At 42.1% G+C, this 27,382-nt stretch overlaps 1 protein-coding gene and 1 long non-coding RNA gene across 2 annotated transcripts in view; one reads left to right on the forward strand and one right to left on the reverse strand.

Annotated features, from left to right (window-relative positions):
* The window catches only part of GLI2 (GLI family zinc finger 2), a 284,491-nt gene that overhangs the window by 242,145 nt on the left and 14,964 nt on the right, over positions 1 to 27,382 (reverse strand). The window lies entirely within an intron of this gene.
* LOC144583635 (uncharacterized) lies at positions 1,289 to 12,580 on the forward strand. Its single transcript, XR_013537547.1, has 2 exons — positions 1,289 to 5,668; positions 10,886 to 12,580. It is a non-coding gene; the product is annotated as an uncharacterized LOC144583635 (long non-coding RNA).

Below are 27,382 nucleotides of genomic sequence, written 5' to 3' on the forward strand. Positions count from 1 at the left end.
CCCTGCACGCTGACCCACTCAATGGCTGTAGCATGCTTCTCTCCTCTGCCTTCTTCATGCCAGTCAGAAAAGGAGGCAAGGCAAAGAAGCCTGTGGCACTGCTGGTAAGTGGGCAGTGGCGCAGAGAAGGCAGAGGAGGGATGCGTGCTGCAGTTCGTGAGCGTGCAGAGGAGGTGAGGAAGGGAAGTACTCAGTACCTATGGAATACCTGTGCAGGCGCCATGCCAAACCAGCTGTACTGCCAAAGCGACATCCGTGCCCATCTCTAATTGTGAGCCCATCATGTTAGCATACAACCAAAAGCCAGAGCTGCATTACGTACAGGCTTGTATTTGTATGAAAAACAAGGACTAAAAGAAATCTTTGAAAGGATAATTAAAATAAAGTATTATATATCCTATCACTTTAAAACTGTTATTGTTTTATAAAACAGTTTTAAAGTGATAGGATCGTATTCCTGACAGGGCTAATTTCACCCACTAAATTATACAAAGTATATGTCACTCAGAAGAAGACAAATGTTACAGATATTTCATTTTGTTTGTCCCACAATGCCTTGAACTCCTATGAATAAAACCAGGCATTACCCCAATATTCTTCTGAGAACAAGCTGCACTATAGAGGTTAGCAGAATGTGATTCAAGGATAAAAAAAGCTGCACCATTGCTCTTTTCTTCCTCTTCTTCTTCCTCTCACCCCCCCCCATGTGTGTTACTGTCATACAGTGGAGGGCTACCACTAGCATGAAAACTATGCACATGGAGCATTATGTTCCATAGTTGTGAACAGCATACAGGCCATGCTGTGCCACTGAGTTCTGAGGCTCAGACTACTCAAGAACATTACAGATAGTCTTATAGGCTGAAATTTCTCATGTGCTGAAAGGTGCCTGATGATCACAGCAAGAGCTTTTCAGACCAACTTTAGTTTCAATTAGCTTTCTTCTCTTTTGTGAATGGTCACTGGAAGGTAAACACAGGTTTCATTTGCAAATACGATCACTCAGACAGGAAAACCTGCCAGAATGACAACTGAAGAACATAAATGTGCTGTCTGTAATATGCAGTTTGACTCAGACCCACGCTCTAATCATGCAGAACTGCTCCCATTCATTGCAGGTAATAGTGGACTGAGCTGCCAGTGAGATGTAATGGACAGAGTGGAAGGAGTAGGACTCAGGAGGCGTGAGTTTGAATCCCTGCTCAGACAGGGAAACTCACTGAGGGATATGAAAATGGTAAGTCATTCCTTAAATATCTCACACACCTTTAAAACCATATTAGGGTCACCATAAATGGATGCAACATAATGGCACATGAGAAACACAGCATTATCGGACTAGATAGACCAAGTGGCCTAAGCTGATAGAAAGCAGCTTCTTGAACAACTAGGAACAAAATTCCCTCCAACAGTACAAAATCAAAGACTAAACCCTATATTATTCATAAATTTGAGCATGGGCTACAGGGGGGTGCTTTCAGCATCATTTAGTTTCAGTGGTTGTGTTTCAGAACAACTGATTGCAGTTGTAACCACACATCAAAAGGAACCCTGGCTTCCTGGTTGTGAGCAAAATGATTGTATACCCTCCCCAAAGGTTATCAGTGTTAGCATTATTAAAGTGGAACCAAGGCAATTTTGTCTGTGGTTTGATTGGCATATCACTCAACCATGGGTACAGTAGCTTCCTCTCTCTAGTTTCTTTTTGCTCCAGATGCCAGAGAAGGAAATCTGAAACAAACCCTGGATTCCTTCTCCAATTTGCCAGGGCAGAAACATAGCAGAGAGGAAGGTGTGCCCATGTTCGGGTGAGACGCTAAACAGACCACTAAGAGAAGTTCTGTGATTCCTTCACTTGCTCCCATTGGAAGCATGACCAGATTAGTCTGGCTGTCCCCTGGCTTTCTAGATTCAAGGGTCAGGCATTCAGGATCTCATTAAATATTTTCTTTGGGCCTGTTCCAAAAAGGAGCTATTCTGGGTAGAAAGCTACGTTATAAGTAGCTTGCTGTCTGCAGATTGCACCTCTTCTTCCCACATCAATCTATTGCAGAGTTGTATTTCCTGAAGAGATCTGTTTAAGCACCATGCAACTCACCTCAGAGTACTGCCTTTTTTCATTAACTCTTGACTTTGACTCAGCCCGTCCAAACATATCTTTCACTGAATCACATTACTTGGTCTTCATTTAGCTGTCATGAAACCATTTCCTTTTGTCTACAGATTAATTGCAGCATGCTGAGATTTCCTGCCCAAGTACGTCTCATACAGCCGAGACTCACACGTTAAGGCACACACACATATCACCATTCAGCACAATTCACACACTGATATCAATGAAACATCTGGAAAAGAAGCAGGAAAGAGAGATATAGCATAGCAAAAATGCAGAGTAGATCGTGTATCAACCAAGGCAAAGCTGGTGTCTCCTGTGAGTTCATTGCTGCACTAAGCCGATCTATTAAGGCAGTTCATTAATCTCTAGGATGAAACTAATATGGCAGGAAACATCACTCAGTGAAGAATTTTATAAGATCTAATACAACTACAGGTGTGGATCACAAGAATTCATGTTGACACAGAGCTCCTTTCCACTTGAATCCTTACCGCTCTGTTTTAAACTGAATCCACATTGTTTCTTTAAGTGACAATTCATTGATGTTGCAGGGGATGGGCAGACATTTTGGACATTTTTCTACTCTGCTGTCAGCTGGTTGTGAAGATTAGTAAGTAAACTTCAGTCGGTTGTTATCTCCCAGCCTAACCTCCTTTGCAGGGTAGAGGAACAGGGAGACCCTGATCTCCCTGGAGAGAAAGTGAGATTAAAAAAAAATGCAATTCATTGTGTAAATTACTCACAACTATGCATGGATTCACGTACAGATATATACAAGGTGAAGGAACAAAACAGTATTAAAGTTGCCCTACTAACCTCCTTTTGCACTTAGGAAGTTCCTGCATGAATTGGACACATTCGCAGAATAAAAAAAAGCAATTTTTAAATATGGGGGTGGGGGGCTCTGGTCTTGGACAATCCTATCTGGCCCAGTCTGGAACAATTTGACACTCTAAACGGTAAGCATCACATGAGATTTCAGCTGCTGCAAGAAAACATGGTAGTCATCTCAAGGATCAAAAAGAGTAGAACCCTCATTTTAGGCATAAAGACACGGAATGCAGACCAAGCTGGAGAGGAGAGGACCCAACATCTTATTCTAAACCCTGTGAAGGAGATCAGGCTGTGAATGCCTGACCACCCCAGGGTGATCCAGTTGCCTTCATAGCTCAGTGTGGACTTGATGCTGATATCTCAAGTCCTAGTCCAACCTTGGGGCTAGACAATTTCCAGACGTCATGGCTGCCCTTGCCATCTGTAGATCTTTGAGTGTTGCACCTCCTCTCATAACTCCCATTCCCCAATATTCTTAAGTCAAAAGTTTTCCCACCACTACTTAAACTAAGAGCTGCCGCCCACATTTAGAAAGATCAGGTACTGTATACTCAGAGAGAGACAGAGAAATGGACACTTTCAATATTTTAAAGTCATCAAAGTGAAGGGAACACACAAACAAGGTTCTAGGTAAATGCTGATGTTTTAAAGTGAAATATTAATAGAGATGGACATCTGTGCCCTTTAAAATCTGTGCAGTCATCTTTGATGACTGTAAATATGGCCTTCAGGAAAACATAAAGCAGGTCCCTTTGAGTTCAGAAACAGAGTAAATATCAAAGATTACGAAAATCCCACAATAGCCAAACAGGAAGGGAATGTGGTTTTTACAAAGCTGTGTGGCCAGACTTTGGCAGTCTTGCACTCTCTCTTTCTCACACATGCACACTTGTTTGCAGGTGATCTACAACAGAGGAGCCCCATTCCCTCAGGGACGGGAGGAAGGGTGTGATTGTGGAGTCATTAACTCACCCACACGCCAGTCCATTTCCTGGATTTAGTGATGGGTCTTTGTTGAGGGGAGCTGCAGCTGGGCTGGAGGATACAAGTTCACCAGGGGTTATTCTACTCCAGACATCATTATTAACAGGACGAATAAGTCAGGCCAGACTTGTCCTCCCCCCACATAGCCCCAAACAGCCAACTGCACAAGCCATGAACTTCTGAACTCTCTCACTACATGGAGAAGGTAAAAACTGCACCGCAGAACTACTGTAACTTGCAGGTTGCTAATACCCACCGTCTCTAATTCATTCCTATACATGACATAGCATGCTTCTCCCAGATCCCAGTGAAAAATTTAATAACAGAGGACTTTACTGACAGCTCATCAGGCTAAGCTTGTTCTTTTCTCTAACTGCACAATAGGCCATTTTCTACCACATCATAAACTATTTAAACATGTGGCAAAAGGTGCGAGAGAGAATGTGGTGGTTTCTTATCATGTTACGCAATACAATAGTTTGCCGTCTGGTGTAAAATATAGCATTTTCAAGGGCTTAAAGGTAAATTCTGCACAGCCTTAGATAATTCGAAGCCTGTCCTGGAGAGGAGAGTGGGAAATCTGCAGACCTTCAAAAATTGATTCGTGGAATATTGTGAAAGGGGCCAGAAGCAAAATGACTGTTTTTAGCAGGCACTCCAGTATGAGAAACAAAAAGAGATGTCCAAAAGATATTCAAACAGTTCATAAATAGGTAGAGAGGCAGACAGATGTTACAAAGGTGTTACACGCAGGGCCCTCCAAAGAGGTGTTTGGTGTTGTGGTTGGAAAGTTGGACGGGACCCTGGGAGAGCCAAGAGCTCGCCAGCCCCCACAGAGCCATGAAATTCACTGTGTAACCTGGGACCAGTCACTATTACTTAGCCTAAGGTACCTCACAGGGTTGCTATGAAGAAGAAAGTAGGGAGGATAGAATCTATGTAAACTGACTTTTGCTGGTGGAAAAACAGAATATAAATGTAAAATATTATTTTTAAAAATGAGGGGGAAACCCCTCTGAAGAAATCACTTAAATTAAATTCAACATATAAACAATGTATCAAACCCGATTTCGCATGTCTGTTCTAGTATTGTGCAAGATAAACTGCAAACACTAAACAAATGAAAAGGCTTTCCGTGCCTGGATTATAAAATATTCTAAATTAAATAAATTATTAACATGTATAAAATGCATAATCACATTTCCTAAAGTCATATTTAAGATTAATAATAAGCAGCAACGTTAGCCGCCTAGAGTGGTCCGGTGGGCCAGATAGGCGGGGTATAAATCACACCCCTGTTTGATCATGGAAACACACCTGATATGCCAGTGGTAAACCACTCCCTGGACATTTCACTTGTGAATTCCATCAAAGCTGCCTCAAGTTAGACTCAACTTGATGGTACACAATAACAACAAATATTGCCTTTAAAAGGTGGAAAGGATTAAGTTGTAACACACACAAGTAACATTTTTATTTAATTTTAAAATAATTCAGATAGTTGTCAGTCCTCTTTGCTCTTCTTCAAGGTAGTGGATCCCTCCCTTTTGAATGTCAGTGTTCACGCTGAAATGTGCAAGTCTGAAGCATGAAATCCACCCTCCCCATTGTTCCGTTCACCCTTCCTCTTCCCTAACCTTCTCAAATGTTTTTTTTTTTAATTCCCAATGCAGATAAATTCCATGAAAATAAGCAAAGTTGCTTTATGGGACTGTGCCTTTAAAATTGCAGAAGGTGAGTTTCCTATGAAGAATTTGTGTTTATCTGGCAGTGGCAGGGGGGATTTAAGGGAAGGATTTGTCCCATAGTACACAACTCCCCTCATTAAATCAAGTAAGACCGCCATTTTCATGACTGCAGATAAGCCCTTGAAACCATAGCAGCCCTGTATACATAACATTTTCTTTTTGTTTTGGAATGGAAACCTAAACTATGCAGGGAAATTTTCAATGCTGCAATATTGTATAAGCGAAAGGATCATCTTAAGTGCCCACATCACAAGTCTGTGGCATATTTGGGGCTCCCCACCATGCTGTGAAAGGTAACCACATTCTAGTTTCTGGGAAGGCGACATTGTCCTTGAACAGAACCTTCCCACCCACCCCCACCAGCCTTTAGCCAAGAGCTCTGAAGCAGGGAAGGATCCTGTATGGTAACCAGCCAGCAGCAATGAGTCATGACTCTGAAAGGGGAAATGGTGAGAAGCTGAATCCAGCTGTTGAAGGGGATGTGACAAAACTGACAAAGAGCTAAGAGACCAGGTTTCCATTTTGTCGAGATACTCAACAGAAGAGGGAAGGATGCACAGCCTGCCAAATTGCAGCCTTGGCTGGAAAGCCCACACTGTTGTTTTGACAAACTGCAGCTTACGACAGAAAACTTAATTTTCACATCATAAAGTTTGGCTTCAACTGGTTTCAGGCTTCGTAATGTCTAAACCACAGGAAGAAGCGTGCGGGGGGGGGGAGGATATTCAGAACAAGGGAGGTCTAGGGACACATCATATTTGGACATCTGAGTAATTTCATGAATATCTTACTCAGGGGCGGGCAGCACTTAAGTGACATGCTTAACACTGCCAAATAAGGAATTACATCAGCACTAAGTAGATAATAACCCAATGTGAGCCGAGAGTTGGAATCAGTCCTGAATTCTGGACCATTTTATTTTCAAGAACTAATCCCTCATGCATTTGCGCATTACACATTTCCATCGTCAGTGGGGTGGGGGTTGACCCAGGCTGAAAGGTTAGCTGTGGCTAAGTGAAATCAAGGGAACAAGATGGTTGTGACCAAATTGTGGCACATGGATTTCAATTCATTTTAGTCACAAGTAATTTTGGCTAGCACTTTAAACTCCTTGAATTTTGCACCAAGGCAACCGGACACTGCATTTAGAATCCACTGTGAAGTGGAGTATTTACCTTCACTTTTAACCCTAGATCACAATTTCACAAATAATGTTCTTTTGCCAATCTTCTGGTCACCAATGCAGCCAAGAACCACCAATCCAAGAAGTACAGATTTAGGCCATACCTTATAAGAAGGCGAAGAGGACAGTTAATGGTTAGGTTAATTAACTTCTTTTACTATCCAGTGATTCACAGGGTGTGAAACTAATGGATTCATGAGATACCAACCAACTGTAGTTCCACAGAAAAGTAAATTATACCCAATCAGACCCAGTGGGGGGGAGGGGAGGGGACGACCCTGCAGTCCTTAATCTACACTTTTCATCCGGGTTCAACATTCTTAACCTTCTAAACCCCTATAAATATAAAATATAGCATTTTAATTTTCAAAAGCCTTTCCAAAAATACTGCTTGTTTGAAATGATCCTATTATTAGAAATGGAAACAAACAAATAAAGAAAAGAGTAAAGTGGATACCGAGGCGAAGTGACAAACTCTCTATACACTGGAAGCGAAGAGGAGCCGTCATTACCCTGAGCTGGACCACCCGACCATCTGACAGTAAGGTTGCTAAGTTAGGGTCGTCCAATTCAGGGCTGAAACCAGAGACCAAGGGTGAGACTAGCCAGCGAAGTTACCTTGAAACTTTGCTTGAAAGTGTGGTCTGAGATTTAGAATGATCCCGGCATTCACAGGACAAGATTGTGTGGTTGGAGAACAGGAAGCCACACCGTACAGTGGACCCTTGATTTACAGACGGCTTGACTTACAGACTTTTTGAGGCTGCAAAATTTAGGTTTGACTTGCAGACTGAGATTTGACTTACAGACCAGAAAAAACCCCAAAATGGAACAAAAACGGCCTGTTATGGGATTAATCGGTTTTCAATGCACTGTAGGTCAATGGAGACTTGACTTACAGACTTTTTGACTTGAGAACCGCCTTCCAATACGGATTAAGTTCTCAAGTCAAGACCCCACTGTACATCAAAGAGATCCTACTGAGCCCTTTCCTCCCTCTCAGCCTCCACACAACTTCTTCCGCCTCCCTCTCTTCAGAGAATGGGGGAAAGCTGGATTTTCCCCTCCCTCCATTTATCAGCAAGTAACATATCACTGCATTGGCTTGCTACAGTACTGACCAGAAACAGCACTGTAAAGAAAAAGAAAAGAAAAAAAAAGAGGCAGCTTCCTCTTTTGCCTTCCCCCACAACTCTTTTTCTGGCTCTCCCTTTGTGGGGAGTAAGGAAAATTCAATTTTTTAAAAAAATATATATTGATAAGTAACTTCACTGCATTGGCTTGCTACCAAAGTGAAACAGCTCTATATTGGGAGGAGGAGGAGATTATGATGATGATTATGATTACCTTCTGTGTCCTCTCCTGGCTCCCCCTGTGTGGAGACCCAGGGAAAAGCTGGATTATTTATTTATTCATAAGTGACATATCACTGCATCAATCTGAAACCCAAGTAATATACATAGTACTGAATTGTAGGAACGTGGGGGGGGGAACCCTACTGGTACAACTTTGGTTCAGTACCAGCAATCACAAACACTGGAAATTGAACTAAAATGGAGCAATCCTACCAAAACTAAAAAACACAGTCCCTTTCATGAGTTTAAAAAGTCGCAGGGAGGCATGGATAAGACTGGTTGGTTCACAACTGGCTACATGTCATATGATCCCCAGAAAATGGAGCAAACCAATTCATTCCCAAAGTGGTCCAAAATGTAAGAATGCTCTGATTCCAACCCCAGCGACAGGCCCTTGTGATGTCACAGCAGTGGAGAAGGCAAAGACTGGAAGTAAAACTGCTTCTAGGCAATCGGTACAAAGAGAATCTATGGAAAGGGGTCCTGATACGGGCAAAACATTACTAACCAGGCTAGCTGCTCAACTACAACTGGGGAAATAACATTTTTGGCTATTGGGCAAGTGGTGAAATGAGACCAGCAGCCATCATTTCCTTTTGGGCTTGCAGACTACATGGACTTAACTTCCTCCACACATGTTCTTTCCCCCCCCCCATGGGCCCTTCGTTGCTGCTGGATCATATAGAAGGTTTACAACTAGTATATGGGAAGGGAATTTCTTTCCCCATACCCTGCATCCCACCTGTCCTAGAGAATACAAGAAGAAAACTCATGAGTCACAATGCTGGTGGCTCCACTCCTTGTCTTGCTCCAGATAGCATGACCCCCAAGTCCATCCAGCAGCTGTCTATCTCCTTATACTCTTGCCTTGTTTTAGTGCATCTATATTACACAAGTGCAATGCTGAGCCAGTCAACCCTGGGGGCAGATAGCAGTGGGTAGAGTTGAGTGCCCAGGCATGAAGAACTTCCTCTTCCTGTGCTGCTTACTCTAAAATTTGTTTCTCCATCTGGAAACCAAAAAAACATAGAAATTCCACGAGACTTCATCTAGCGTTGTGGCAGTTCCTCCTAATCAAGGATTGTTGTTGTAGGTTTTTCAGGTTGTTTAGCCATGTTCAGCCAAACAGCCCGAAAAACCTATAAGAACTATCAGATCCCAGCCATCAACTCCTTCGGGAATACATGAATCCAGGACTGTCTAGAGGAAGGGCAAAGAAACTCTTTCTGCTTGAGGGTCAAATTTCACATTAGGTACCTTCTCAGGGACCTCATCTCAGTGGTGACCTGGGACAGTGGCAACAGTATAGGATCAAAAATGCTAACATACTTTAGCTTAGCTGTTTTAACTGCAGTAACTAAGTCTTAAGAAAGGCATTTTGACCTTTTAGAATGGGAAAATATCTGATACAGAAGCTTGGAAACAACAAATCGTGTCACGAAGACAAGGGCAGCAGAGAGGGCTGGGAAGCAGAGAGGGCTGGATTCTGCCTCAGGAATTGACATTCTTATCTCTACACTCACCAGTAACAGCTTTTTATGGTTCCAGGCAGAAGTCTCTCCTACCTCCCTTTGGAGATATGAAGGACCAAAGCAAATATCTTCCATGAGCAATATGTGCTCCACGATAGATTCATGACAGCTTCACATGTCAAGAAGAGGCTGTTTTTACACTTACTCAGATATATACAATTTCACAGATCAGTCATGTTGCTTTGGCCTAGCTGGTCCCTAAAAGCAAAACTTATGCTAACTCCCCCACTGCAAAAAAAAATTCAACGGTTGCCAATTTCTATATATCAAAGCATCACCATTTGCCAGAAAGGCAGATATAAACATAGTGCTGGTCTTTCACAAGAGGACTTGATCCTTCCTACCCATTGTCCTGATTGGGGTGAAATAAGCACAGATCTTACTGGGGTTTCTGTCCACACTTGTTTCTAAAACTCCGTCTCCCTTCTCTTTACAAAATCAGCATATTTTAAAGGAACTGCAGTACTATATTTTTCCATTTAGAAGATGCCCCGATGTATAAAACAATCCCCACTTTTCTATCCCCAAATTAGAAAAATTGATCACTGCTTTCCCCGCCACTTCCTAAGCCCCACGGGGCTCAGTAAAAGGAGGGGGAAAGCAGCAAGCAAAGTCATCCTGCAGACCTTTGTTCGCTGCTTTCTCCCTCCTTTTGCTAAGTTCCGTGGGGCTTAGCAAGTGGAGGGGGAAAGCAGTGATCAAAGTGCAGCACAACCACTTTGATCCATTTCCCCCTCCACTTGTTTTGTTCTCTCCTCAGCTTATTTCCGTGTATAAGATGACCCTCAGTTTTTAGTCTAAAGATTTTCACCTGAACTCCATCTGGATAGAAAGTGAAACAAACAAATAGGAAAATCATTTAGGGGAGATAGCTCTCAAAAACCCTAAGAAGCCAGTGTGTTTGTCACCCTTCATTGCTACTGGTATCAGTTTCAGCTTTGCATCCTCTGGAGAAGAATAATGTCTTGTCAGGGACATATAGGGGATCAAATATTTATCAGAATGAGCTCACATCCCAGGAAAACATGCACAGAGAGAAATGTGATGTTAAAGAATAGTCTATTATCTCTCATAAGTTTACAAGAAACGTTCTTCTTTCCCTTATTAATGAAAATGTAAACAATCTTTTTCAGATCTTGATTAACACTGGGTGGATGAACAAAACAGCAAAATGGAAAACTGGATGCATCCCTGTGGGTTACATATATTCCCCATTCTCTGCTTCCAAGGTGGATCAAACTTTTCCCATCCTCTACCACTAACCATGCTGGCATTGCAGGAATTATATGCTAAAACATCTTGAAGGCCAAAGATTCCTTACCCTTCTTTACCTGAGCAACCCTGCCTGCTAGATGCTTACCACCTTAGAAATTCCCAGAGCACCACAATTTTATTCTACATCAGTGTTTCATCAACTGAGGCACACCATTCCACCCATTCTAAAACCTTGACTCTTATATCTGACAATATTGGAAACAGACGCCAGCAGAGCAGAGACCCATGCAGAGAAGCAGAAGAGAAATCTCTTACATGAGTGATTAATTCTGTTACATTTGTGAGCCAATATGATTGGAACACTGTATCCAGAGTCACAATAGAATTAAACAATCCTCTGGGGAAGCTGAGTATGGAAAGAGGCAGAATAAGAACCTTTCATTAATATATTCCCCCCCCCCCAAAAAAAATTTATTGTCCTTTGCACATCACATGGTTTTGGGATGAATTGTCCTGGCAGACAAATATTTTGTTTGTTTATATGTTTGTTTGTTTATCTGGCCTCTTTTCCAGACAGCTGCCATTAAAACAAAAAGAAACAGATACAATTTCTCAGTTCAGTCTAGTCTCTCGCTTTCCCTTCTGTCACTGGGTGAACAGCAGTAGTAAAATACCAACAGTCGGGAAACAGCAGTGTCACAGCACTGTTGAAGAAAAAGTGAAGAAGAACAGAACTGGAAATAAAATATGTCAGTGTTCACTCTTCTTCTTTACCTTTCTGAAAAAGTTTTCATCGACTGTAATGATCTGGGCCTTTCAAGGTTTCACATCTTGCACTTCTGGCTATTGAGGTATTCAGACATTGCCATTTTGGGTTGAGTTCAGTTGACATATTTAGAACAAAAAAGAAATCAAAGTGGGCACTTGTGCTTTTTGTTCGGAGCAAGCATTTCCACTTTCCTTTCCCCCAAAAGGGAAGATCAACAAACCCTACTTATTCCATATAGCTTTGTCTTTTTGTAAAACCTAAGGCACCGTACAGTATGGCTTTAGAATCTCCCATTGCTTCTGTGGCTTCCCGCTCCACTTGAAATGCAAACGAAGGTCAAAGGGTCCCTTTCCTGCTGGCTGCCCATATCGCATTGCCTATCGTCTTTAAAAATGCTGTGTGCTAGCCAAGGGAACGAGTCGGCTTCTTCGATTTGTGCAAGCCCTGAAGTACGTCTCCTAGACAGCACCTTGCTCTCCCTTATCTTGAAACCCTCCGTTGGAAAATTAGGCAAAATAGGCCTCTAAATCACACTATAGCAACTCTGGTAAAACGGTAGTTTATCTTCTGCACAGGCTGGATGGTGGAGATTCATGTAATTAGAGAAACAAATCCAGCTGTAGCTCTTAACATCTACACCAGTAATTCAGCCCTTCCATGAAAAGGGGGAAGGCAGACAACGTGAAAGACTCAGCTGGCTTAGATCACAAATTAGATCCACAGCTAAAACTGTCTCCCATAATCGGTTTTAAATATGTTCTATACTTCAGAGCTTTGTCTATTCTACCACACAAGCTGCCCAGCTATACCTAGAAATCCACATTACTTGCTTCTGCATACCATCTTGTTGATTCAGGACACCATTTTGTCTGAAGCATCATGACACAAGAGCATGCAGGAAGTTTACAAGCTCTGAGATGAGAGCCAAACTGGAGTGGGTTCCAGAGCCAGAATATACTTTTGAAAGAAAATCCCAGTGTAAAGAGCCCATGATAGAGACAAATACAGGATAGTGAGTAAACAAAGAAAGTTATTCAAAACTGAGCGTGAACTGGGAGGCATGGATGTGATATACAATGTGAAAAGAAAAGTGAGAGGCAGTGTTTGAGAAGGAAGATGCCAACACCAAACTAGACACCAAGGAAAATGCATCTCACTAGCCAGTAGCCAAAACAAAATTTGCAGGAATGCAAGATGTAGGACTGAGTGAAAGCACTGTGATGTGGCAGACAGATGCCTTAGAAGAGGTCCTTTTCTAACACTGTGCTAATTGTGTCACTCGGTTTGACTCTGAAAAAACATGTCAGAACCCAAAAAATAAATGGGCCTTGTGTTGGGGGAGGCATTAACGGTAAGAAACAATTGAGATCATGCCTGATTTGGCCCATGGACCAGGGCTAGTCCTATCACCTGGCATAGTGAGGCAACTGCCTTAGGTGGAAGATGACTGGGAGCAGAAACAAAAGCCCACTCGCTGTTCTTTCTAAGCATCCTAGAAAGTACTAGAAAATTTTATTCCTTATGCCCCCACATCAAAGGAAGCATTATCTTTAAATACATTTTGTAACTTTTAAAATGTAAAGGTGTTACATTCCCTTAGCCCAAAATGTACTGACGTTGTTCATAACTTATGACTAGAGATGGGCACAAATTATATATATATTCCCTATATATATTGTATTTGTATGAATCAATGCCCTGACAAATATGGATCAATGAAATTTTAGCAATTTTTGATTTGTCAATTTGTTTGGCTATAAAATGGCCCACAGGCACCTAGAGAAACCAACATTTCAGGGAAGCTTTCTCTGACTCTCCTCTATAAGCACACCAAGTTTGGTGGATTTTGGGTTTCAGATGTCCACGTTATTCACTCACAAAGAGGCCCCCACCAAGAAAGTTCCCCCCTGCCATCTAGAGACATCAAAATCACAGATAAGCTTCTTCTGGCTGTCCTCTATAACCCCTCCAAGTGTGGTGAAGATTGGGTTTCCTGAAGTCAGCTGCTAAAGAGCACTTTCCTGGGGGACCCATTTTGTGGGTGTATAACTTGGATGTCTGGAACCCAGGCTTCACCAAATGTGGAAGGACTGTAGGGGAGAGTCAGTAGAAGCTTCCCTGTGATTTCAGTGTCTCTAGGTGCCAGGGACGTGGTGGCGCTGTGGGCTAAACCGCAGAAGCTTGTGCTGCAGGGTCAGAAGATCCGGCAGTCGTAAGATCGAATCCACGCAACGGAATGAGCACCCGTCGCTTGTCCCAGCTCCTGCCAACCTAGCGGTTCGAAAGCATGCAAATGCGAGTAGATAAATAGGGACCACCTTGGTGGGAAGGTAACAGCGTTCCGTGTCTAAATCACACTGGCCATTTGACCACGGAAAGATTGTCTTCGGACAAAACACTGGCTCTATGGCTTGAAGAGCGGGATGAGCGCCGCCCCCTAGAGTCGGACACGACTGGACAAAAATTGTCAAGGGGAACCTTTACCTTTACCTAGGTGCCTGGGAGGAACTTTCCAGGGGGGGCTCCCTGTGAGTGTACAACTCAGATGTCTGAAACCCAAACTTCACCAAAGGTGGAGGGCTTGTAGAGAAAAGTCAGGGGAAGTTTCCCAGTGTATCCGGTTGTCTCCAGGTGCTTGAGAGGCAATTTTATAGGTTTTTAAAGCAAAAAAATGAATTGATGAATTGATTCATTGATTTGTCAGAAAAACATTGCAAATTTGTAATTCATGATTCATTGACCTTGATGAATCATGAATCAAAACAAATCATTTCTCTGATTTGTGCCCATCTCTACTTATGGCTTTCCAATGTTCTTCCAGATGTTGGACCACTGGCCCTGCTGGCTTTGGGTTACGTTGTTAGCCGACAACATCGAGAGACCGAGGTTTGAGAAAGGCCAATTGGATAGGCAGTAGTCTGATGAAGCAGTTCAGTTCTTATCTTTCTGTGCTACAAGAAAATGTGCATTGTTTAGTATCTGATACACCCATTTTTAAGAGTAACATTATATGACAAGTCACAGCCTTCCCTAACATTGATAGTGATGCATGAACTTTTGTCAGAAAATCCCGTGAAGTGTCAAAGGCAAGAATGCTTAGGTCTGTCTCTGTCTGAAGGGGGAAAAATATCCTGGATTCTTACCAAAGTCCCTAAAGTCAAATAATATTGTTAAGTGGATTCCTGATAATACATGTGCCATCTTGCTTTCAGCAAGCACAAAGAAAAGAGAAATCCTGTTTCTAACTACAAATAGATCCAGATTTTTGGACTTGTCTCACATTCTAGGTGGGTGTTGGCTTATTAGATGTCTCCTCTTACTAATTATAGTGGTGGTGTCTTTATAAGTTGTTAATAAAAAGGGGCTCCAAATATAAAAGCGTCTTCAAAACTTCATCCACAAGCAGAATTTTTGACATCATATTTGCTTTTTAAATCTAGCAAGGCCTATTTAAAACCTTTTAAGAATTAATGCTACCGGCTTTGTAATGTGACAGATTTTCATCACTGCTGGTCTTGATCCTGAGATGACACATCAGGAAAATAGGCTGAAGTTAGGATAAAGGCTATTTTTCAATATAGGAAGCACATCCTTTGAATGTGAAAGGACCCAAGTACAGTTCTGGTACCTCCACTAAAGCAGTCAGGAGATAATAAACTGGAAATATATCTGTTTAAAGTCAGGAGATAATAAACTGAATATATATCTGTTTAAAGCTCTGGGAAGCTACTACCTGCCAAAGTAGATCATACTACAACTGATGGGATTGAACTTTTTAAAGTTTTATACACTGGATTAGGCATTTGGGGAGTTATGGTCTTTTTTAAAAAAGGAACTTTTGCAAGCTCTGTGATGGACAAGTGGTCTGATTCAACATAAGACAGTTTGATCTATCCAAATCACTGGAGCTTCAATTAATTGCAACTGGAGATGTGTAGAAAAATGGTATGGGACTAGAACTCCCACAAATGCAAAGAGTTCCAGCCCAAAAACACAAATCCACACACCTCTAGCCGTAAATAATGTGTCTCTGATTTTGTTGGAACTTAAGTATGACCAACTTTCCCTTGATTATGGGCTTGAACCCCAATGTTTCTGAATACTATGCTCCTATAAGAAATTTTTTTCCATGATTAATATCATAAACATGTAAAGTAGACCTAAGAGCACCATGAAACCCTCAGCTGCAAGTTTAGATTGACAGCACATGGTTCATTACGTTACTTACCTGCTTATTAAGCAGCTGCTTAATGGCCATATGAAAAATAGAAAGAACAGACCTAATGTGACCACAACATGCTCTGGAATGTGTCCAACACCTGGCCTTTCAGAAATCTCTTGCTGTTCCTTCCATCATGTAAAAATAAGAATGGACGTTCTGCTATATGTGAACTTTAATTGAGTGTTCTGAACAAATATTACCAAGACGTTATATTTTAATGTGGCCCTTAAAATGGTCCTTAAAATAGCTTGTTGAGTTGTAAAATCAGAATGTAAACAATTATTCACTGTGCAAATATGAATGCACTAAAGAATGAGGTCATCTACTTGAGATTCACAACAGGTTTAGCCTGGAGACAGAACAGAAAGAGGGTCCATTAAAACACCTGAAAAAGTTACTCTCTTTTTAAAATCATATTGTCCAGAATCTCCAGTCAGAATCTAGTCAGAGTCTCCATCTCCTATCTTAGCTGGGGATTCTAAGAAAGATGGTCTTTCAAAAAGTCATTTTTTCAAGCTCTGATTCTACATCAGTAACTTCTGTAGACCCTGCATTTTCACCCCAGGATATTGCTGATGCTGCCACATTTTCACCTTCCCTTCCACATCACGCCAGTTACCACATTCTCTTGTATTCTTTTGGTGTCATTTCCTTTTCCAAGGGGCTTGAGGCCCAAACTACACATTGTGATGAATACTTAGCTCCCACAAGCCCATCTCTCTTCATTAAAGGAATCAGACACCGCTGTTGACCTCGTAACTGTGATCTAGTGTCTGCATTTCAGTATGATACTTGATAATGTCAGAAAGCAGATCCTGAAGCTGAGGCTCCAGTACTTTGGCCATCTCATGAGAAGAGAAGACTCCTTGGAAAATACCTTGATGTTAGGAAAGTGTGACGGCAAGAGGAGAAGGGGACGACAGAGGACGAGATGGCTGGACAGTGTCATTGAAGCAACCAATATGAATTTGACACAACTCTGGGAGGCAGTGGAAGATAGTAGGGCCTGGCGTGCTCTGGTCCATGGGGTCACGAAGAGTCGGACACGACTAAACGACGACGAATGTCAGAAAGAAGAGACAGGGAAGAAAAGTCTTAATCGCTACTCCCTATACTACAGTACAGCTGGCTGGACAGCTCAGTGGTTTAGATATCAGGCTATGGAGCCAGAGGTTGGGAGCTTGATTTTCTACTACACCTCCTGTGAGCAGAGCCACACTTTGTGGCCTTGGTCAAGCTGCACAGTCCCAGCACATCCCCAGAGGAAGGAAATGGTAAACCACTTTTGAATATTCTCTACCTGGAAAACCTTGAAAAGGTCACCATTATGTCAGAATTGACTTGATAGCCCACGATGGTGATGGTGGTGGTGATGGTACAGTAATTTAGATTAGAGCCAAGCCAAAACTAGTTATCAGAATGTTCTTCGGGATGCAGAAAAATAATTTTTTTTTAAAAAAAATAATCCCTTCATTATAGTTTTTGAAATTCATTTACTTGGCCTAATTTTGAATCACTCGTAGCTGCTAACAGAGACATCTGCATGTAATGGAATCTGGTCAGCTTTGTATCATTGTGATGTCATTATATGCACTGTGTGGCCCTTAATTGGATAGAATAAGTGATGTGATAAATTCAGAAAGGAGAAAGAAGCAGTCACTTGAGACTAGGAGTGTAAGGGGCATGGAGCTGAACTTAGATTCCCCCCCCCCAAGGAAAGAGAGCTATCCAACAATAATTTCTAGTTTATATCTGAAAGCCCAGAGAGTACTTACACAGTGTCTAAATACTGTCACAATGTATGAAACTTTTCCGTTGCTGCAGTTTATACAAGCTAGATCAGTGATGGTGAACCTTTTTGAGCCTGAGTGCTCAACACAAAATCAACTTATTTATTTCAAAGTGCCAATACTGCAATTAAAACCTGAATACTGAGGTTTTGGTTTAGAAAAAATGACTGCTCCTGCATTGCAAGGGTTAAATGCTTAGTTTATTCCCTCCCCCCCCCCCCGTGGGCGGTATTAACAAATAAATACTTATCGGTCCTCCAATCCACCATTGGGCTAGACCAGTAATGGTCGCCATTGCACCTTTCCGCTGGACCACTGCACCAGCAGAGGGGAGTGCCAAAATCTGGGATCAGAGGACGGGCAAGTATTTCTCTATGGCGACTTATGGCTCGTGGGCCCAGAGAGAGGGCTCTGTGTGCCAGCTGTGGCACGCGTGCCATAGGTTCGCCATCACTGAGCTACATAGACAGATTTTGCAGACTGGACATTAAGGGATAAATCTGAGGTCATGAGGTGCTGAAGATTTTTAATTCTCTAAGAATCATTCATTATTTCACAACAAGTGATATAAGGTAGAAGAGAAGTTCCCAAAACTGGAGCCTTGTGTGTTCCTGGACTACATCTCCCAGAAGCCTTGGCCATTTGCTATGCTAGTTAGGACCTCTGGAATATGGTATCAAAAAAATATTGTAGGCCTCAAGTTTGGGAACCACTGTAATAGAAGGATATATCAAGTAACAACTTTCACCTGTCTTTCTACTCTCCAGGTAGTGACAATACAAATCTATACACATCTGTTTACAAGTAAGCTTCACTGAATTCAGTGAGACATGGGGTACAATTCTACAGATGATTATTTGCCAGGTCCAATGGGCTTTAATCCTTGATAAGTATATATAGGATTGTCCCCTCAGAGACTGCATGATTTATTGATATACATTCATGTCAACTGCAAAGTTTGGGTCTTAGAAAATGATAGTGTAACAAATCTGATGCTAAACTGAAAAAAATATGCTATATAAAGGAAAAGAAATTATAGTGTGTATTTAGTGCCTCGAGAGTCTCCAATCTTAATCACAATATGGGCTTGCGCATGAAACTGACGCCACCCTGATTAAAAGCAGAAGTGGCTCAGTTCTGCTCAAAACAAATTCAAAGCTCTACAGAGACTTTTAATCTTTACCTGATCAGTTAATACCATATCAGACAATAAAGCAAAAACAAGCACCCCCCTTCCCAGAATTGTACCCTAATATTCAGGCTGCCTTGATATTGTGGGTCATGAATGGGTTGAAAAAATGCCATGTTTTCAGTGAAGCTAACCTGTTGGATGAGTAAACAAAGAGATTATGTAGCTGGAATGGGAAGAGAAGAGGGAGGTTTAAAAACAACACATGTCATGCTTTCAAATCATACCAAAACATGTGGTACTTGTCTCCCAAGTCTGGCGCTAAGGAGCCTGTGGTCTGGCAAAAGTTTGGATTTCTGGTTTTGATTTCAGAAATCATCACAAACACTGGAGCCAAAAGGCTCCAAATAACATTTGAAGGGAAGGGCTGTAAAATCCTAGTTTATGTACCGAATATATATTAGTCATTGTTCTCATTGCAGTTTATGCTCCAGTTCCTTTTTTGGATGATTGAAATATGAGCGGCTCCTTAAAACAAGAGAACAACGACACTGGGACTATGTTACATCTTGCATTAAGAACTCTTTTGGCACCAAAGTCACTGCATCTCCAAGCTTAATTCTCTGTTTGAGAAGACAATTAAGAGAGTGTTGGATAACTCTGTCATCTGCAAGTACCAACACAGAGACCTGCCTGGTATCTCAAAAGGCATGTTGATCCAATGGCTTTATCATCAAACATCTGTCACCAGCAGATGCCACTGAGGAAGGAGAGGAAAAGAACAAGTCAAGATGGCTTTAAAACGCCCTATTCAATTAGAAAAGGTGTACTGGGAGAGTTTCATGGTATCACACAGCTGGAATAATTATCATGCAGCCAGTTCTTCCACCACCCAAGTTCATTATATTCTTCATGAATGTTTGTACTGATCGAAAGAGTACAAAGTAAAGAGTACTCTACACATGCCTGTATACTTCCCAAAACAAATCAGGTTTTTCCTCTTCTGCACTTTGTCCAAAGACCAAGCTGGAGGCGAAGAGCAAGTTGAACCCACTCCTAAGCACAAAAGCCAACTGGACCAGTACATGAATCTTTCTTCAACATGGGTGATGAGATAGTGTCCTCTACTGAACCTAAAGGAAGCAAGCATTTAGATGGTGCAGAACAGGCCATGTGGCACAGTGTCCTTCCCTCTAAAAACTTAATACCAGCAACCGTTACCTGAGATGGCCACCTCCCTTTGCCTAATGGTATGGCCAGCCCTGTTTAACATTCTCATGATCTATTGGAGGGCCACTTCTGAAGCTGCCCCAGTTTTGAGTATAACTTGTGCTCCAGTTGGAAAGAAAGTATCTGAAGTCCCTTTGTGTAACAAATGCTTCTCACAGTCCACTGGATTTTGGTCACAGCAGAGCAGTTTGTTCTAATTGGAAGTCTGGACCATTCTGGATGTCCCACAGGCAACAAAGCCACTTTGTCTTTCTCAGAAAATGTTCTCCATCCATTCTGAGAAACACGTAAGCAACTAATTAACAAGGCAGATTCAACACGTGTTGCTTCCACCACGTCAGTTCCTGACAGGATAAAGTAGGACTGAGGATCTGCAGCTGAACAAACGTACTATGGCTTAAGTATCAACTGCTAAGGATCAAGAGTGGTGTTGCCCCCGTGTCCTGCTGGAGAGTGCTGGGTAACCATCTAACTGGCTACTGTGGAAATAGAGTACTACATTAGATAGACCTTTTGCCTGTTCTAGCATGCCTATTTTCCTCTATGGAAAGAGAGAGCTGCACAAGGAGGTCTCACAGAGTAACTGAGGACTATGAAGTTATTAGTGTTGTGAGAAACCATCAGTGACCAAACCATACAATAGGTGATAAATGAGCCCTGTGATGCAGTAGTTAATCTGCAGCACTGCAGTCAAGCCTCTGCTCATGACCTGGGTTCAATCCCAACAAGTTCAAGTAGCTGGCTCAGCCTTCCATCCATCTGAGGTTGATAAATTGAGTACCCAGCTTGCTAAGAAGCAAAGTGTTCCTTGCATAATTATGTTGTAAACTGCCCAACTGCTCCAACCACTATGGGACAGTATATAAGTTGAAACAACATAAATCGATGAAAGCTGGAACCTTTCTGTATTAGGAACTTAGGAGTTCTTTCCACTCTGAAACATTTTAAAATGGAGTTTTTGTTTGTTTAAATGTGTATAGAAATAATTTTGTCTAGATCAAGGACATGCTCAGGGTATAGAAGACTATAGAGGGCCACCACGGTGGGCAGTCAAGAAATAAATTTGCAAAAAGTTTAATAGTTAATAAGAAGGAAAAACAGGCAATTTATGGTGCGTGGGGATACCTCTCATGTGACTTAAATACTATAAACATTACAGTAAAATGCATTTTAAAATGACTATTTTCAGGAAAAATGTCTAGAAGTGTGCCTTTTGTAAGAAAATTCATTTTAAAACATACAAATCTCAATACAGACACATGTTCATGCAGCTTAAAAGGCACACCGATTCCTAGGGAAATAGAATGGAATGGATTTACAAACACAAACATGACAAGGGCCAGGAACCGCTTCCACCCATTTCCTAAATTCCTGCTAATGGCAGTCAGTATGCATGCTGCCACATATGTTTCTCATGTGGGTGTGGAACTCCTGGTAAGGATGTGGCAGTCTTGCTTTCAAAGTGGTTTCAATTCCCACCTACATGTTCTTCCTGTCCTTGTTTGGTATTGAGTTGAGAGGATCTGGGGAGAGTTGGGGGGGCATGAAAATTCATGCACATGGTTAACATGGTTTTTTTCTAAGGGGTGCATTTATTTTTGCTTTTAATCCAGCACCCATTTTTCTCCGTTGAATAAAGCACGTTTCTGACCATTCACATTTTAAAGTGTGAGCATTCTTTTATGTGCATGTTGTTTCTTTAAGTCACCTCATAAGCTTCACAAATTCTTAAGGCAAGGTATGTCTCAAGAGGTGCAAAAAGGCCTACTTTCTCCAACAGAATCCTCCCTTGCCCGTAGCTTGGCACCAGCTAGCAACAATCCAGAAATATCACTGGTTCAGCCGGGGCAATGGACATAAACATGGATTAAGGGAAAGAGTACCTTGTGAACCCATTGTTCAGCTTGGGAATTTGTCTGCAGTACTACAACCGAAGTCACAATTTCTTCATTCACAAATCTATTCCCCCCCCCTCCACAAACCACCTTAGCTTCAGATGCTAAATTGTAGAGATGGGGAGATGACCTTCTCACCGACCCCACGCCCAAAACTACAACTCCCAGCATACTGCAGCCAGCACATCCACTGGTTCTACTGACTTATAATGTTAGTCCAAAAAAGTAATTTTTCCACTCTCTGCCTAACTGGCTTCTTAATTCTATACAGTACACTTATATACACTGTGTAGTAAGCTCTGCTGAACAAAGTATAAGGATTGACCCCAGAGTAAACATAACAGGATCCTTTTTTGGGGAACATGCCTTTGTATTGGTTGCTTTCGCAAAACACTGTTTCACCAACCTGTCCTTCCAGAAAACTATAATGTATTTTACAAATCACCTATAGATTTACAGTTTAGCTTCTGCCCACACCTGCACTGGTATCATTTATTCAGCCCAATATTTTCATTTACAGTGGAATCAGATTGGAGCAGTGCACATGCAGAATGCGGAGAGTCGTTCTGTCTTATGAAAGTGCTCGAATGAAGGATTTCTTCAGCATACATTCACCTGAATCTATTCTGTTTCAAGGGATCTTAGAGTTATCTCTTCTATGTGAATGCTGTCAAACTGTTCAAGTCCAAACTAGTCTCACATGTTCTTGTAATTCATCTTGGCAGCTTCTTGAACTGTTTTGAATTACAAGTCAATTCCAACTTATGGTGATGCTTTTCAGGTTTTTTATTATTATTATTATCATTAACAAAGAGAGTACTCAGAAGTGGTTTACAGCTCCCTCCTTCAAGTATTGGCCTGAGACCACGTAGCTTGCCCAAGGCTATAACGGCTGGCTCTTCTCCTGGGAATCAAAGTCCTCACTCCCAGCCACTGAAAAAAGACTGGCTTTAACACACTGAATTATACTGGAATGTAATGTCCAACGCTGGCCAAACACACTGTGCTTATTGAGGTGAAAGACAAAAATGGCGCCCCCTCCATTCCAGGCACAGAAGGCAACTAAAGTGATAGCTGAATCTGAATTCAGCACTGATGGCAGAAGAATGTCATCCACTTCAACCAAGGGCAACTTGGGAGGAATCCTGGGACAGGCTGCACAGCATATTGCACTTTATCACTGTTGCTACCTGCCCTGCCCCCACAAGCATTTGCTGCTTGATGTGGCTGTCCCATTGTGCCTAACTGTAGATAGAGCCATCTCGTGTGTTTAAAAATGAATTAGCCCCACGGTGCTGTTGTTAAACTGCAGTATTGCAGTCAAGCCTCTGCTAATGATCTGAGTTTGATCCCAACAGGTTCAGACAGACAGCTCATGGCTGACTCAGCCTTCCATCCCTCCAAGGTTGATAAAATGGGTACCCAGCTCACCGGGGGGGGGGGGGGCAAAGTAGTGCTTGCAAAATTATGTTGTAAAATGCCCAGAGAATGTTCCAAGCACTATGAGGCAGTATGTAAGTCAAAACAACAACAACAAAGCTAGAAGAGCATTGTGTGGGTATACCGACCTTAGAAAACAGTATCAATTCATAAGGAATTTGGCTCCTTTAGATTCATCTGAGAACCAACATTATTCTGTAAAGACAGGAAACCATACAGAGCTTTTTAAAAACAGAACAAAACAAAATACTGGGATCCCTTCACTAATTCTTTACTGTCCATAGGAAAAATGTAGCTAAAGAGCAAAATTAAATGGAGGACAAAAAGATGACAATCACAATGACATAAAAGAAACACACACCGAAGACATCGTGCAGTTGACCAGAAGGAAGATGCGATGCTGTACATGGCAGTCCTGCCACTAAAAATGCCACGGGGTTTCTGAGAAGGAAATAATAGGCGAAATGGGGGGAGGGGGAGGAAGTGACACAGAATTAAAGCCTGGAGAAAAAGTTACTTTTTTGGGACTGCATCTCCTAGAATTCCTCAGCCATCATGGCCAGTGGCTGTGCTGATTGAAAGATTCTGGATGGTGTACAAAGCCCTGCACAGGGTACCCACTTGTAATAGTTTCTCCCATGATGACAGCTGCCTGGTACAGATGCTAAAAGAAGCAAAGGTGTGACATTGAAAGGAGGCTGACCAATAAAAGCAGCACCGGCAGCTCTGCACTCTGTTTGAACTTCGGCATCAGCAGCTGAATGCTCTCCAGACCATGCACAGCAAAGAGTTACACAACTGTTCCTAAGGATGGGTGATTTTTAGTATGCCCAGAAGGTATAGGAAACACAGCTTTTAATTTAGCAAGTAATGACACGCAGCAGAAGAAAATAAGGCACTACATCTACTCCAGGATAGTCACCTCTAAGGTGAAGGGCAGAACAAATCGTTATTGAAAACCCCAACATCCCGATCCCTTGGGGAAGGAGAGGGTGGGGAGAATGTGGAGCTCGCTTACTATAGCGGGATATCCAAAATAGAGGGCTCATAAAGCAGGAAGGTTTATAAGCCCGCATGACCAACCTTGTAAAGAACAAGGAAGTGTTTGGATTACACCAGCTCAGATAAGCAAGATGTTGCTCTCTTTAAGAACTGTCAGGTTTTGTATAAATTGTAAACATGCCCACACAATGCAATTAGTTTCGGAAAATGCAGCGCTCTCTCCTTCTTTTTAAAGGCAAATTGGTACATTTTTTGTTGTTTGCTTCATGGTTTATGAAAAATCTACATTAATTCTATAGTTAATGATCCTCCATTCTGCTCCCTCTTATCAAGGATCATGCCCTGCAAGTATCTTCATCATCCACCTCATGTTGTCTTTGTTGCGAATAATGTCAATTTTTCATTCTCTTTACATTCTTAATCTGATAGCAACTTTTAAAGTGCTGGAGCATATTTCACAGGCAGCAGGCTATTCCAGCAGTGAAAGCCAAGCTTTAAACCTTGACCTCCAGAGGCCACTGAAACACGGAAACCAAATATATTATTGGGAGCCAAAGGTAACCAATGGATCAATCCAAGGTGCCTCATGCCTATTTATATGGGAAAGAAAAATGACAGATTGAAAGATCGTCAATCATCTGATTCACAGGACCTCAATTTTTTTTTGAAAAGCAAAGCTAAAACCTATTCTCATATTCAGCAATTTTAGGTGTATTTATGTGTCAGGTGTGCCTTTCCACTGTCCTTAGCCTTTGGATAAAAAGTCAAGTATGAAAAACCTGGCAATAACGCAGACTATTGCTGAAGTCCACAAGTTATGCACCCACTTCATAGTCAGAAAATTATTTCCAGCAGTCAGCAAGAATACAGTAAAAGTGGCATTCATATACACCAGAGGGTTCCTCGGTTACCCAGGTCCTCTGGCAGATCATGTCCCTGATCCTGCTCTGAAAAAGCTTCTAATGTGCTCACACATCCTCTACCCCCACTACAGCACAAGCTGTTGGCCTCTTCCACATTCGGTTGCTCTCTTGGCACCGTGAAACTCAACAGGGACAAACTAGCAGCCTTCATACAAACAGTAACAGTGGGAGGAAAGAAAAGATTGACAGCCCTAACTAGAGACAGGAACGAATTTATAAATGGATCGATTTTTCTGACAAATATAGCCAATTCATTAAATATTAATCAATCCGTATTTGTAGGTTCCAGAGACCCCCACAAATACAAAGCGGTAAATATTTACCTGTTTTTATTCGTCCTTCATACTTAAAAAAAAACACAGCCAACCCCCCATCCTTTCCCTGCCTTAGGACCCATGCCACCCCAAGCCACCTCCACCAACACCCTCTTACCTTAATAGTTGCTGCCAGGTCTCCATCAGGCTTTTGCAACCACGGCATGTAAAAAGGGAGACTGGCTCCCTTTGCAAAGATGGCAGCAGTAGCTTTATTTAGGGTAGGGAAGCTGCAGCTGCCATCTTTGCAAAGAGCAGCCTGGATTCCATTAGCCTGCCTAGGTAATCGAATCCAAGGTAAGAGTGTGTCGGTAGGAGCTGGGTGGGGGCTCAGGTAGGGAAAGGAAGGGGTGTGTGGGTAGACTGTTGGGGTGGCTGGCTGTGGAGGGGGGTGGCTGCCTATCAGCTTCTGATCAGTTGATCAGCAGCCGGAAGGCAGAATGGGCTTCTGTGCTGTGTGGTAAATTCTTCGGGGGGGGGGATCCAATTTGTGGGTGAATAACTCAGATGTCCGATATCCAACCTTCACCAAAGTTGGCAGGCGTGTTGGGGAAAGACAAAGGAAGCTCCACTGTGATTCTGGAGTCCCCTAAGTACCTGGGGGTAACTTTCCTGTGTGACTATATAATTTGGGGGTCCATGATCCAATGTTCAACAAAGTTTCAGGAGTTGTAGAAAAGCATCTGAGAAAGTCTCCCTGCACATTTGGTGTCTTTAGGTCATCGGAGGCCAGTGTTATAGCCATTTAAAGTGGAGAAAAATCGACGGATCGATTCGCCAAAGAATATTCGTATATTCATTTTCATTGATCCGTTAACCTTGACGAATAATGGATTAAAATGAATTGTAATTTTTTTTATTTGTCCCCATCTCTAGCCCTAACCAATGAATGCCTATGAAATTCACAGACCAATCAGGACTCAGAAGAGTGGTAGCGGTCTTCACACTAACCAATCAATTAGCTGTTAAAATGGATAGACAGGTGTAGTTTTGGCATAGGCTAACTCAATGGTTCTGAAACTTGAGGCCCAACTTGTTCTTGGACTTCATCTCTGAGAAACCCTGATTATTGTCTGTGCAAGCTCAGGCTTCGAACAGCTGTAGTCCAAGAACATCTGGGACCCCATGTTTGGGAAATAGTGAGCTTATTGCTGCGTTCCTGAGTCCCCTTGAATAATTTCAAGGAGAGGGTGGAGTAAAAATATTTCAAATAAAATAAATACATAAATTGCTGCATTCCTTTGTTTAACTCTTGACAATGAGATGAAGATGAGCGGCTCTTCTATGCTTGGAATGTGCCACAGACTTTATTTTGTGAGCTGGAGGTACCTTCTGGTGAGACAGCAAGCAGCAGCAAGGGGGAGGACAGGGAAATGGAGTGAAAACAGGCAAGTCCACTGTATGAGGAGAAGAATGGGTTGAAAATGCTGTGTTCATTTTGATAGATTAAGCCACCCAGAGTAGTGGCCTGGCCACTAGATGGGGAGAGTAAAGAAGGGAGGGAGGGAGAGAGGGAGGGAGGGAAGGAAGGAAGGAAGGAAGGAAGGAAGGAAGGAAGGAAGGAAGGAAGGAAGGAAGGAAGGAAGGAAGGAAGGAAGGAAGGAAGGAAGGAAGGAAGGAAGGAAGGAAGAAAGAAAGAAAGAAAGAAAGAAAGAAAGAAAGAAAGAAAGAAAGAAAGAAAGAAAGAAAGAAAGAAAGAAA

Source organism: Pogona vitticeps, chromosome 1 (genome assembly GCF_051106095.1).
Source record: "Pogona vitticeps strain Pit_001003342236 chromosome 1, PviZW2.1, whole genome shotgun sequence".
Classification (NCBI taxonomy): Eukaryota; Metazoa; Chordata; class Lepidosauria; order Squamata; family Agamidae; genus Pogona; species Pogona vitticeps.